The sequence below is a fragment of the Thermobia domestica genome, chromosome 8 (genome assembly GCF_964235325.1).
Source record: "Thermobia domestica chromosome 8, izTheDome1.hap1.1, whole genome shotgun sequence".
In the NCBI taxonomy this organism is placed as follows: Eukaryota; Metazoa; Arthropoda; class Insecta; order Zygentoma; family Lepismatidae; genus Thermobia; species Thermobia domestica.
The window spans coordinates 141457644-141471900 of record NC_137461.1 but is presented as its reverse complement, the minus strand read 5'-3'; the positions used below and the strand labels follow the sequence as shown (position 1 = coordinate 141471900).

Below are 14257 nucleotides of genomic sequence, written 5' to 3'. Positions count from 1 at the left end.
AAATAGAAATTGTATTATTATTATTATTTAACAGTAGTACGAGTAATACATTTTATCAGTATTTAAAATGTGACTGCATGAGGCAGTCATACGTACTAATAGAAATACTTCTGAAATTAAATATTATTTGATCTTCGAAAAAAATTAAGTTTAATGTATTATAAATAAATTGCATAAATTAAGTTTAATGTATTATTTCTACCACTCTTTCTCCACCGTATTAAATACAAGAAACATGATAGGACACTCGGAAGTAGCAATAATGAGAGGTTACATTTGTGTTTGAGTTCTTGTGTTTACATGCTTTATGTAACATTGAAACTTTGAAGGACAGGACCTACTATTAACGAAGACTCAGAACAAAGACCAGGGCAGTTGGCGAATGCATCGACTATCATGCATGATCAACCATTATCGTATAGATTGTTCTCAACTACATTATCCCGCCTCCAAGGAAACTATTACAGATCCATGCTACTAGCCCCTCTAACTGTTACACGAATTCATTATATCGTAATATTATGAAGCTGATAATTATCAGACATTTCTCTATATAGTGATATTGGAGAATAAGTGTCCTGAATATAGTTATCGAATTGGTGGGTGTTTACATCTTTTGCTAACAACTTGATATAAATGTCTAGGAAATTTCATGATGAGTGAGAAGAAAATTTCAGAAAAATTTTTGGTGAAGCTCGACTCTTAACGACGTTAAATTACCATTATACAACCTGACTTCCAGAAACGTTAAAGCTTTCTTCGCAAAATACTGAATGTAAAGTCAAATTTGAAATATTTAACAAGGGAAATATTTTGCAAGAAATAAAATAAAAATGAAATCTTTGAGTTTTACGTCCCACGGTTATGCCGGTTAGGCTAAAGGAGACGGTGATGATGAGCAATGAATGAAATGGTGGAATGAAGAAAGTGGGAGGAAACGGGAGAATCCCAAAAAACCCACGCACACGGTGTTTGTCCACCACAAAGTTCACTTGGCGGGAGCAGGGTTTGAACCCGAGACCCCTAGCACCAGAGGTGAACGCTTTACCACTGAGCCACCGCGGCAGAAATAAAATAAGTACTTATGTGATGTTTTAAAGACTTTAATTAGAAAAATTATGGTAAAGACAGTGAAGAAGGCCACGTGAAACATTATCCATGTATGAGATATTGACGCCATTAAACTCTCTCAAGATAATTGCTTAGCTGTCTATTGTAAGAAACGGAATTAGAAATTTTGCTTTCGTTCAAGAGTTATCGTGCGGAATAACGGACTTCCATTAGCGTGATCCTAACAAATATGTGAAACTCCAAAAGGATTCTGACGATCAGCCAAATGGTGTGTGTTCAACTGGAAGACATGTGATCGACTCTCATTGGCATTATTTCTTGACCCACAGTCCACTACTTCTTGATTCAAGAAGTTCCAATTAAGTCACGCAGCTGGATATTTACACAAAAGTGATAACCTGACGCAATATGAAATTTACTGTAGCACAATTTTCATTTGTAAATTGAAACGTGAAAAGAAAAAGGTCGAAAGATGTTAGAAGAATGGAGGACGATGTTAAATCCTTGAAAAAGAAAAACAATTGTTCAGTCATTCGTATCTCCTAACAGCACCATTCAGATGAGTTGGTAGGCCTTCGTACGTGCGAATACAACCAAGATTTGCAGAAGTGATCCTCACACAATACACGAGATATTACGCTACAATATACATGCATTGTAAAAACGACCTTCTTGCTACAATTTTCTCTTTTAATTCGTAGAAGGATAAACAAAATCCCCGAGAGAATGTTTCTCAGCTTCTCCCATGAATGGATATGGACCATATTATGAATACTATATTAAGAAACATCTCATTGAATAGATACTACATGTTAATATGACAAGGACAGTAGAAGCCATAGAAGATAACGTGAGACTTTCATAGTCAGACTTATGAGGAGATGTTTGAGTGTACGTGTGTTAAAGAGACTATTAAATAGTCGAATGAATACAATAGCTTATTACTTACAAGAAGACAATGGCAAATCAATATGAAAGCTGTTTAACATTTCGTGTATAACATACGCATATTTTCTCATCGTTGCATGTCAAGGTATAACAACAACGTCAATCAAGGGCACAAGTGTTGGTTGTTCACATTGTAAATGCTGAATAATTTCTCAATTATTAACCGGCTGCCAGAATATATTTCTTATTGGCATTTCCTATTACAACAGTGTGTTCCCATTACAAAACAGAAGTGGCCATACAGGATGGGCAGTTTCCGCACATGCTTGTCTTCAAATTCATACTTAGTAGTCACTTCGGTCAACTTCGGGTAATCCCCCCCCCCCTTATTCTGAACACTAAGGCATCAATAACCTTCGTAAATTGGTTATAAGTGAAATCTATCTCATTCTTCGCATAACAAAATATCCAACTTATGATGTAACTCTGTATGTCTACAATATTCCATAAACATGTGTGTAAGTTGGAGTTCAAAAATTCCAGAAGTGACCAACTTTAAGTCTATTGTAATAAATCATGTGGTTCGGATTACACGTTAATCAGTAGGTCCACTTATAGCCTCGCTGCTGAACGGGACGTTAAACTCAAAATCAACTCAACTATTGTAATAAAAATTTTCCAAAGTTCACTGTGAGCAATCTTTAGTACTATCATTTGTGAATTATGAAGTGCAACCGTAGTCTGAAAGGATATTTCTTTTCTAGTTGTATTCAACAAAGTTGCACGACCCTATTTTAAGTAGGGATGCATAAGAGTTGAGATTCGAGTCGAGACACTAAAATTCGAGACGAGTCGAGACAAACTTATTTCTCGAGAGAGATTACTCGTAAAAATCTCGACTCAAATGTCTCGAACCTATTTCTATAATTAATACTATTTTGAAGAAAGTATTCACTCAGAAACAGCCTTGAAACCAATTCCAGCACTTATTACTTTAGAAAGGTACAGAACGCACAAACTTAATTGTAATCTTTCGAGATCCATCCATGTGCGAATGTTAACACCACGACATCGGCAACTACGACTAAAATGAACACGTGACCATCACAGGACCTGCAGAGCGTTGCATTGTTTTAATGAATCCCGATACCTTTTGCATCATGACAAAGGGAATCCCGATACCGTCACGTTCCAAGGAAACAGTTCATTGACACCTGTACTGCGGGGCGGAGACAAGCTGGCGGCGGCTTAATTATGCTTAATTATGTTCTGGGGAACATTCACGTGAGCATCCATGAGTTTTGTGGAGCTCGAGCAAGGCACCATGACGGCCGAGGCGTATCGCACACTTCTTGCGGACTACGTACAACCCTTCATGACTACAATGTCTCCCCAACGGTAATGGCATTTTTCGACAAGATAATGCACCATGTCACAAGGCCAGGAGTGTGATGGAGTGGTTCGAGGAACACAGGGGGAAGTTCCAAGTAATGTGCTAGACCCCCTAACTCGCCGGATCTCAACAAAATCGAGCACATCTGGGATGAGATTGAAGGTGACGTCAGAGTGCATCGCCTACCTCCCCGGAATTTACGGAAATTAGGTGACCTGAGTGTGCACATGTGGTGCCAATTCTCTCCAGCGACCTACCAAGGATCATTGCATCCGTACCAAGACGCGTCGCCGTTGTTATCCGTGTCAAAGGTGGACATACTAGTAATTTAGGTAGGTAGCCATAATGTTCTGGCTGATGCGTGCGTGTATTTTAACTCATTTTGTCTCGACTCGAATTTCGAGACGTCACGAATTCGAGTCGAGTCGAGATAAACATTTTCGAGTCGAGACATTTTCTCGAGACTAGTCGAAACAGGCTTAAATCTCGACTCTACTCCTGCGCATCCCTAAGAGTATAGCCAAATATTTTCAATTTTTTGTCAAAATATTCTGGCCATTTATTCTCGGTTTATGAAGCCAGTAGAGAGCAAGCATACGAGTGCCAGTTTCTTTCACCTATGGCTCTGAAAGATATATCGGCAGCTGGAATTGAAGGGTCGGAGGTTTCCCGCTAGTATTGTCGGACGAGGTCGCTGGAGTGTTCACTGGCGCAAATCCCGGGTGGATGAGGGGGACATGTCCCCTTCAATCATGGAACTGAGGGGGACTGTCCCCACAATAATCTGATTTGAAATGTGTTTTTGGGGGGAAATTTGATTATTTTTGTCCGATTGCCACAAAGGAACGAGAGATGAAATTGATGTTCCCCAGAATAAGCCTCAATCTGTCCGCCTCCCAACGCTGAAGACACACTGTTCCTCTGGTCCTCTACATGATTTTTTTTTTCAATTTCATGAATATTTTAGACATCGCAGCAGCAACAGCAACAACAACAAAAATGAACGGTCTTACCCGTGCCCCCCAATGTTGAAGACAGATTTGCGCCGTTGGCAGTGATTTACCTGTTCCAGTCTGATATCGGAAAACTTCAGACATTTTGGTTGTGTTTTCGGTCGCTCTGCTTCGGAAGCCCGTAGAAAATTAGAAAACAGAAACACTAATTTTACGTAAACTAAAGTAAGTAAAATCAGGTGAATTTATATTTGTGTTTCTCTTTTAGAACTGTAGGAATCACACGGGTGTAGCCAGCAGATTTGTGTAGGGGGGCCCGTCGTTTTTTAGGGGGGCAGCTACAATGTACAAAGCCCAAAAAAAAGTGTTGCACCTAGTGTTTTTGAGGCCTGAAAGAAAGGAAAATTTTGGTTTTCTTCTGGAAAACTAAAAAAAAAAAAAACTGTATTTTAGCTTCTTATTATTATTATTATTATTATTATTATTATTATTATTATTATTATTATCCATAAATTATATTCAAGATAGTTTTTATTATGCTTAATCAGGAACTACTGCCCGGGACCAAACGCTATACTTTTGTGCATAACTATAAGGGTAACCAAGAAAGTTGTGTCCCTTTTCGTGGAGGTCTGTGTTCAATTGGACCTCACACCGTGAGTTGAATGCGAGTGGAGATAAGGCGAACGTCAGTTGTTGGTGTGGGTATATCCAATATACTACCTGGTTGTGGCAATTCAGACACACCGTGAACTTGCGTAAAGACAGAGGGAACATCCACAGAGCGTCATAAGAGCATGTATGCTAACGAGTTCAAATGGAGGTCAAACGCCGCTGTAGCGGGACAGAAGATATGCCAGGCCTTTGGTGAGGGTGTCGTGACGACGCGGACATCACCTGTTCCATTCTGGTCCGATTATCACCTGTTCCATTCTTTGAACAATCACCTTGGAGAACGCCAGTTCAAATCCCTAGTAAAAGTCCAAAATGCACCTCATACTTTCTTCGTTTCACGGCCCACCAAGTTCTACCGCGATGGATTCCATGGCCTTTCAGAACGTTTTCAGAAGGTCGTCGATGCTTATGGGGACTATTTTTGATCTTCCAGGTTAGGTGACATATCAATGTTCGAAGGTGGTGGGTGAAAAAGCAACAAAACTTTTCTTGGTTACCTTTATATTTAAATTTAAGACCTTGTATACAGAACCTATCTGCACAAGATTGATTTTCTTTGAAATTTCACTTAATTTCTTTGTTTCCTGACAAAAATATTTATTATTCATGACTAAAAAAATATAATTATTTTATTACACTGAGTAGAAATAAAAGAGAGCGAATGAAATCCAAATTGAATAAAAGCATTGTTTCTCACCAAATTTTCCATCCTCTGTCTTTTAAAACACTTGTTAAAGCATATAAAAATATACTGTACTTACAAATCAGTTTAGTACTTTGTTTTATGGCTGTATTTGTAGTACCTTGTTAAAACGTTTGTCTTCAAACTGTCAAATATAAATCGCAGTAAATTGTGTAATCTGCTGTCACAAAAAAGTATCCTATTTTTCGATCGGTATAAGGAAGAGATACTATACAAGTTTTTGATCGGTATGGAAAAAAACAATATTTCTCCATACTATTTTACCATAAATTATTGTCAAAAAACTTTGTTACTTTTAAATGAATGAAGCGAGATAATTTTACTATGATGTTTTAAAAGTTGGTCATTTGGGGGGGGGGGGCTAGGAAACCATTTGGGGGGCCTGGCCCCGATGGGCCCCCACTTGGCTACACCCCTGGAATCACAAATAACCCACCAATCTCTTTCCTGCTCAAAATAAATAGTATTTGGAAATATCCGGGTGGCAGAAAAATAAGACTACAAAGTAGTAAGATTAGTGATATCATCTATACCGTACAAGAATTTGAAACCATGGCTTCGCTGCATAGCAGTCACTCAAGTACGTCAATATTCTACCGATAGATTGTACTACTTTACACAATGTAATTCAGTAATATTGTGTAATGTAATGTTTACTTTTTATATTCTAGCAGCTATACAATAGCACTTAACTTAGATTTCAAAAATAAATTGTATGAAGTGTAATAAATGAAATCGATAATTCCTACTTTAAAATTAGTACACAATTTGACAAGAAAGAAAAAAAAAAACTAGCTTTGGGAAAATGAACTTTGCGAGTAATTTTTGTCTGCTTCCAAACAATTTTCTCTTCCTCTATCAAGCATCATTTCAGCTCCCACGCAGAAAGTGTAGAGAAAAGAAGAAAATCTAATCACAACAGTCAAGAGAATGGAAAGGTTCTATTTTTGCTTCTGAAATCAGGGTAAAAACCCAACAAAACAGAATCAGGACACACTCAACTGACGCGTAAACCATCATACACGTACATCAATGACGCACATACCAGTTTGGCATTCCATAAATATCTTGATTGCTTGCTTCCTTGTTTGCACGAAAGAGAAGTTTATTATGAACACGAAAAGGTCAGAGTTCAATTATTACTTGTTTCATTAAATATAATTATTGAGTTTCCTATAATAATTACAGACAATATTTTTTTAAAAAAGTTTTTAACCAGCAAATTAATTACACTTTTCCAGTGAAATTATTCTACACAATACTACTATTTTTTAAAAAGATCAAACTATAAATTTAGTTCTGTGATTGTCATTGAGATTATTTACAGTTTATCTTGTTAAACAAGACTTATTTGATTTCTCCAGTTGTAAAATTTAATAGAGAAATAAAATAAAGCCAATTAGTTTAGTGATTAATTACAATAAAAAATGGTTACATTTATGTTACGATTAACAACAAATTTCCACTACATTCCCTACACCACTATTATATGTACTTTTATGTAATTTTAATGTATATTATGTATTTTTATGTAATTTTAAGGTTTCCGAAATGAAAGATTTAAGCTACTCACTTCTGGCTCTTTCTAATCTTATACCCACAGCCACTATTATAGGTATACAAACACATGTTTTTCCCCGTTATCACTGTCGCCCAGTTTAACTACTTTTGTTGTACATTCAATTGCCACTTTCAACCGTATCTTCCTAGCCTTCAGTTAGTCGGCGGAGAATTTAGATGATTACATACTACTAGCAACATATATGGATGTGTGGATTTGCAAACTTCTCACACACACACACACACACACACACATATATATTATATACAAGTTACCAATAATTTAGTTCCTGTTGCTAAGTCGTTTGATTTAATATTTTTTTTGTTTGTACTGTTAGATAACAATGTGTGTGTGTGTTTGGGGAGGGGAGAGAAGAGAGGACGTCATTGTAATTTTGAAACATTGCACTTTCAGATCTCTGTAGCCTGTTGAGCCTCATTTTATCTCCCCCTCCAAATATCAATATCTTAATTCCCACACTGATACTAACAGACAGGCAACCAGACATACCTAAGCAAATAATAAAAACAAACTCAATAATATTAGGAGTTCATTCTATTGATCAGAAATCAGGGTACGATACGTACTAATGTGAATTTTTATTCGTTGTTTCTGAGTTTAGCCCTTTTAACACGAAGGATATACAAGACATGGATCTATAGCTTATCGTGGAATCTGAACTACTTGAGCTTCTACCAGAAATCGAATTTCCTGCGCCGAATTCGTTATGACACACATGTTAACCTTATAAACACGAATAATTTCAAATAAAATTAAATTTCTAATTTAACGGTTATGCCCTTTAGGCTAAACGAGACTTATGATTAATGAAAGTGAATGAGTAAAAGAATTGGTGGAATGAGAATGTGAGAGCAAACGGAAGAAACTCCGCAAATACGATATTGTCCACCACAAACTCTCATAGCCTGGGATCAAACCAAGAACCCCTCGTAACAGAGGTGAGGGCTCTAACACTGTGCTACAATGCTCTCCACAAGGAAGCTCACCTATAGACACTTAATAGTTATAGTAAATATTGCGCTGATAAAAATTTAAACAACTATTAAGACTAGAGCTGGCTAACATTTTATGGGTACTAGAATAATACTTCGTATTTGTATTTATTAATGATCTTATTTATTTTTAACAGTGTCCAATATCCAGTATTTCAAAACTGTTTTCACTTCAATACCAGCCAGTAAAGGGTTGCGCCCGGTTTTTTGGCAGAGCTGTAATATTAAGAATGTTTCGATTTAACTTATCTATATGGAATGATGGATTGTCTGAACTAAGATCGAGAACATACGAAACGAAGGCACTAAGATGGTATGCATTTTCTGCTATTAACATCAAAATAAAAGTTACTAAATTTTAATTTACTAGTTTTAAAATTACAAATATATTAGTATACACTGCAAACAAGAATATTATGTATTTGCTTCCGAAGGGGACAAAAGCACAGTGATTCATAAAACATTTTAACTAATAAAAGTAGTACCAGTTAAAAACAGTGTTGAAACTGGTTTATAGCATTGAAAAGAACCATTTCTGAGATAATGGTGACTTCGTATAATCAACTACTGAAATCAAGACTCTTTCTCAAGATAAATAATATCTATAGTTACCTACTTTTTTTTTTTTTCAATGTTTGAGTTAAAACGCCATTATGCAATGTCTACACGGAACACAAATATAATCTATTATTTTGTTCTCAAGTAGTGATGGTGGTGGTGGTAACTCCACGAGAATTCCAATGTTCTCATCCACTTTATATTATAGTTTCTTTTTTCTTTTAAATTTCAAGTTCAAAGCCAAACTTAAATGTCACGCAAATCCAGAACCAACTTTACTGCTTCACAAGCAACAAGCAGGCAATCTGCTTTGAAAGGAAGAAAAACCTTTACGCAGTGGGGCTGTTTCGTGTAAAATGCTTGAGTGATTCAAAGTAAAGAAAGAAAAAAGAAAACCCTACCCAGTATACTTGATTCTGGTAAAGTAAAATTAGAAAAAGATCAGAATACATACAATGACTCACAGAACAATTTGCATTCAAAGTTTTGGCAGGAAAACAGAAGTCAGAAAAGTAGAAAAAGGTAAAATTGTTTAGTTGTACAAGTATTGTTTACTTACTAACAGACTATACGATATTAACGAATTTCCAAAATTTGTTACGAAAGTCTGTTACAGCCAGCAGTAGTGTATAGAGCAACAGGTTCTCAGATAATTTGTTCTAAGAAAATTAATTATCTTTCGTATAATTATGTGTATCAAATTTTAAATTCGGAAGTTAAATTTAATACATGGCGGTTAAGAAGAAACTGAAGTTATGTTTTATCAGAAATTTTAGGTGTTCATTGTTAGAATGTGTTGCAAGTTGCCACTAACAGTTGAGTTGATTTTGAGCTTAACGTCCCGTTCAGCAAGGCTATATGAGACGTTGACCTACTGATTAACGTGGAATCAGAACCACATGAGCTCCCGCCGGGAATCAAACCTGGGTCTCCCATGCTAAAGTGCCACTAACAGCTTATAAACATTAAATAATTGTCATTTACAAGTAATAGCAGTTTGGAAGGTTCTCACAGGGTTTCTCACGCTGCTGGTGCGGGAAGAGGAAGTGGCGGACATATTCAGAATAAGTGGTCCAAATTAAAGACAGATGTACTATGTTAAGATTTATTTTCTTATATATTATTATTATTATTATTTCAGAGTTTCTACAGGCATATTATCAGGTTGAAAGGGGAAGAATTATCCGAAATTGGCCAGCAAACTTCCTGGAGATCAGAAATTAAATTACGATTATCTATTTCCTACACACTGCACGCTGTTCAGGTAATAGTGTTCCAATGCAGCGTCCTCCCGTTGATTCTCCCTCCTTTCGTGGACAAAATTTTATGGAAGAAAGCCTGGGCAGAGCATCTTCGAAGAACTTCGTTTAAATGTTTCCATATCATGGATGGTAGTAGCGTAAGAATTACATCGAAACACTTGTCCCTACTGCAAGCACCTTTGTTATGATCATTCTCACTTACAGGTATGCATGTTATGTCTTTTATAACTACGTTGTAGTTTATTTGAAATTACATCAACTATCGATATTGTATTGTGCTACCTTGGTGACCTCGTATCTTTAGAACGTCCTAGAATCTGAAAGTGAGTCAGATCATCGCATTCATGCTTTTAGTTACCCATTTTCATTTGAGCTTTGTTTGTCTTCTGGGTAGTACTTCCATTTACAGATCTTTCGCATTAACTAAGTTCCTTGCCAGAAATCTTGTCTCTGTATTATTGGAATGTTAATTATCAATGCTGTACAGTTGATAAGTCATTAAAACTAATATAAAATTATTTTTATATGTGACTGTCGAATGACATTGGACTGGACATAGAAAAGTTTCAAAGCGCAAATAAGTAAGCAGCATTAACTTTGAATTCATCTCATTCTAAACATATTGAGCAATATAACATAGAAAGTAGTCAATAACTTCTAAACAAGGTTACTGGCCTTAATGTTTACTAATAGTAATAATAAAATTACTATCAACTGACATTCTTTTTAAATGAGTTTCTCTTTTACGTATGCAGATTTCTTGTTTATAGACGGAAAGAAGGAAAAAATTTCATAATTTGTATATTTAAGTATTTGATAGTCTTTCTTTACGTAATCTATGGGAGAAAGTGTTGCTTTTATTTATCGTAAACGATAGTGCAAAAACAAACACATCAAACGTTTACTCAAGCAAGAAACAGTTTCAACTAGACGCGTATAATAAAATTGTGTATGCCGCCGCACGTTTATCTATCTAATTGTTTATGAATGCTAATCAAAAAGTGAATAAATTTGGATTTTTTAAATAATTTACCAGGGTTTGTAATATTACATACAAAATTGTTATAAAAAAATGTCCAGACAAAAGCATTGAGCTCAAGCTTATCAAGAGGTTCTGAGTTCGGGTCCTTATCAGCAACCCAAGCTTAGTTTGTCTTAAAATGTTAGTTCCTTCAGTTCAATTAAGTGGCATTCTCTCAAATGTGCGTGGGTTAAGGAATGCTATTTCTCTAGAAGTAATTAAAGTTGGATATACTTACTGTCGAAAGAACAACCACTGCCAGATCGCATTTTATTGAATACAATTTTGATTTAATTCATTCTATTATTACAGGAAAAATTAGAATTGTCCTACTATTGGCCAAAAATTATATGGTAGAAACAAAACTAGACAAAGTTTGTTCTTTCTGAGACGTATGTACCTATTAGAAGCATTAATCTAAGTGTGAATTTCAAATTTAAATTGACCTTAGTGAAATAGATTGTAATTTAATACTATTCTGTTTTAGTTATGCAAACGTCTTAATAAAAAAAAATACAAATTCGTATTATACGAGGCCAGATCAGTAAGTTATGTACGATTTATGTAGACGAAAATAACAGATAATACATGAATATATACAAAGTCTTATATCAAAGCTACTTTCCATTAAAAGTTACCAAGTTTCATAATATCTTGTTCTTTCGGGAATATTGCCATTTACGCAGAACCTATTTGACTTAGACATTGGAATTGAAACGTTAGCCGACCAACAACAACTTCATGGAGCCAAAATGATGATAGTCTGGAAGATGTCAAGTTAGGACTGTACTGTGCGTGTTTGAGTACCTCCCACTACTAAACTGAGTTTCTCACGAACAGAAGCAGCATATGGGAGCGTGCGTTGTCATGAAACAGTTTGGCATTTCCAATATCAATGTTACGATGTTTGGCATTAAGTGTAGACTGGAACTATGCAAATGTTTCATACAACGCAGCATTCACAGTGGCCCAGGGTAATACAAAATTATCAGTATAACCCCCTTGCATTTCCCAGAATAAAGTCTCTAGCATGTTTTTCGCAGATTGAGTCATCTCTAATTTCTTCTTTGATAGAGAATCTATATGCTTCCATTCCATGGATGCCTGATTTTTTTCAATTATGTAGTGATTCGCTCAGGATTCGTCACCCATAATATCTTCGAGGAGCAAGTCCTTCAGCATACCATGCCAAGTTCTCCACGTATATTATATGCTGTCTCTTATGGACGTCTGTGAGGCTCTAACACTGGCCGAGTATTCACTTTACAAAATGTCTCTACCATGCACCAAATCATACACGGTACCGTTCAAAATGTTGAAAATGGTCGACAATGTTCGAAGATCCATACGCCGATCGTCACGAACTGCCTCTTCAATGGCTGCGATATTTTGTTTGCTTGATGCTGTTCTTGGATGTCTACGTATGGCAAAATGTGCAAGATCCACAGGGTCCTTCAAAAACTTGCGTCACCTGGAGATATTGCTCCCGTCTATATAGTCTTTCACATGCATGCACACCATTTCTCCATAAATTTCACTCGGATCCCCCCCCCCCATTTTGCACCGAAAGGCAAAAAATGAAGTGCGCCTCGGTTCTTCATGAGCAGACGACTGCAACATTTGCACCATCTTTCTTCAGTAACTCATGCCTCAGCCACTGAAGTTATACCTGATTGAATAACTGCCGATTATAGTGCGGACTTTCAAGTACTTCACTATTTTCAAATTCAAATCAGTATAATATTGCGTGAAAAAAAGTGTGCGTTGCTTATCGATCCGCCTTCGTGTATATTAGAATTAATTGAGTAGAAGTCTTTTTAAGTGATACTTGATCACTGAGAATTGACTTATTTGACAAGGAGTTTCCAAGTTACAATAGCTTCTGTACCCCCCTTTCCTCTCCGAATTTTCGACATTCCCTTATCTTACGTAGTAGAATTGAACTCCATGCTAAGGAGATCCATATTACAGGTCCCTTTCGTGTTAGAAAGAGGTGCCGAAAAGGCAACAAACTAACTAATCATGTTTGTTGCCTAAGATTTTTTTTTTTTTTTTACGTAGTTTTCTCGATCATCGCAGTGATTCCCAATATTCTTATTGATATAGTCTATGGATACTCATTAAATGAAAACAAGACTATGCCGAAAATTGAAACAGAATATCGAGAAACTGGTCAATGAAATTTGATTTTTTTTTTTACTTTTAGTTTAACGTCCTTTTCAGCAGTCAGGCCATATAAGACGTGGATCTACAGCTTAATGTGATACCATATCATGAACTCTCACCGGGATCGAATCTGGATCCCCCACGCCAAGGAGTCAATGAAATTGAATTAAACTTCGTTTTATGTCCTCATAGGACAAAGGAGAAGTATGATTAATGAAACCGAATGACTGAAAGAATTTGTGGAATAAGAATGTGGGAGGAAACAGGTGAACCTTGAGATAACCCATGGGCACTATGTTGCCCAGCACAAGCTGACGTAATTTATTTATTTATTTATTTATTTATTTATTTATTTATTGTCTTCAACAGAGAATATATTCTCCAATTACAGAAGACCTGTACAATATATTTTACAAGTTTACTATTGTAATAGATTTAAAAGAAAAATAATAAAAAAAAGTAATAAGAATATAGATAAATATATACAATTAATTTTGTAACAAACTATTTAAAAGTGAAATAGCTACAGTAGCAGAAATACATGAAATTAATACGCTTATACATAAACATGTGAATATGCTTTTAGGAATTCATAAAACATTTTGTCGCAACAATTCACAATAGGTTCGAAATGACATATTAAAATCTAAATACGGCAATTTTTGTGATATAATATATGTTTTGCACATTCGGATCAATGGTGAACTGCTGTAATGCTCCGTTCTAGGTGTATCATATAATAATAAGCACCTCTGTCGAGTATTAGCCATTTTTGTGTTAAATTTTAATAGTCCCAGAAACGAACTGTTATCGTATATACCTTTAATCAGTTTGTATAAAAATATTTGTTCATGTAGTTTTTGCCTATTAGATAATTTAGTATAATCAAATTCATTTAGCAAATGCTGGTATGATATTCTATGTCTTGTAGCTGAGATGTGGTATTTCCGGAAATATAAATAACGTAGAAAACGTTTCTGAACTGCTTCTATT

At 35.7% G+C, this 14257-nt stretch overlaps 1 protein-coding gene across 2 annotated transcripts in view; it reads right to left on the bottom strand.

Moving 5' to 3' along the window:
- The window catches only part of LOC145693255 (uncharacterized), a 213292-nt gene that overhangs the window by 150616 nt on the left and 48419 nt on the right, over nt 1-14257 (bottom strand). The window lies entirely within an intron of this gene.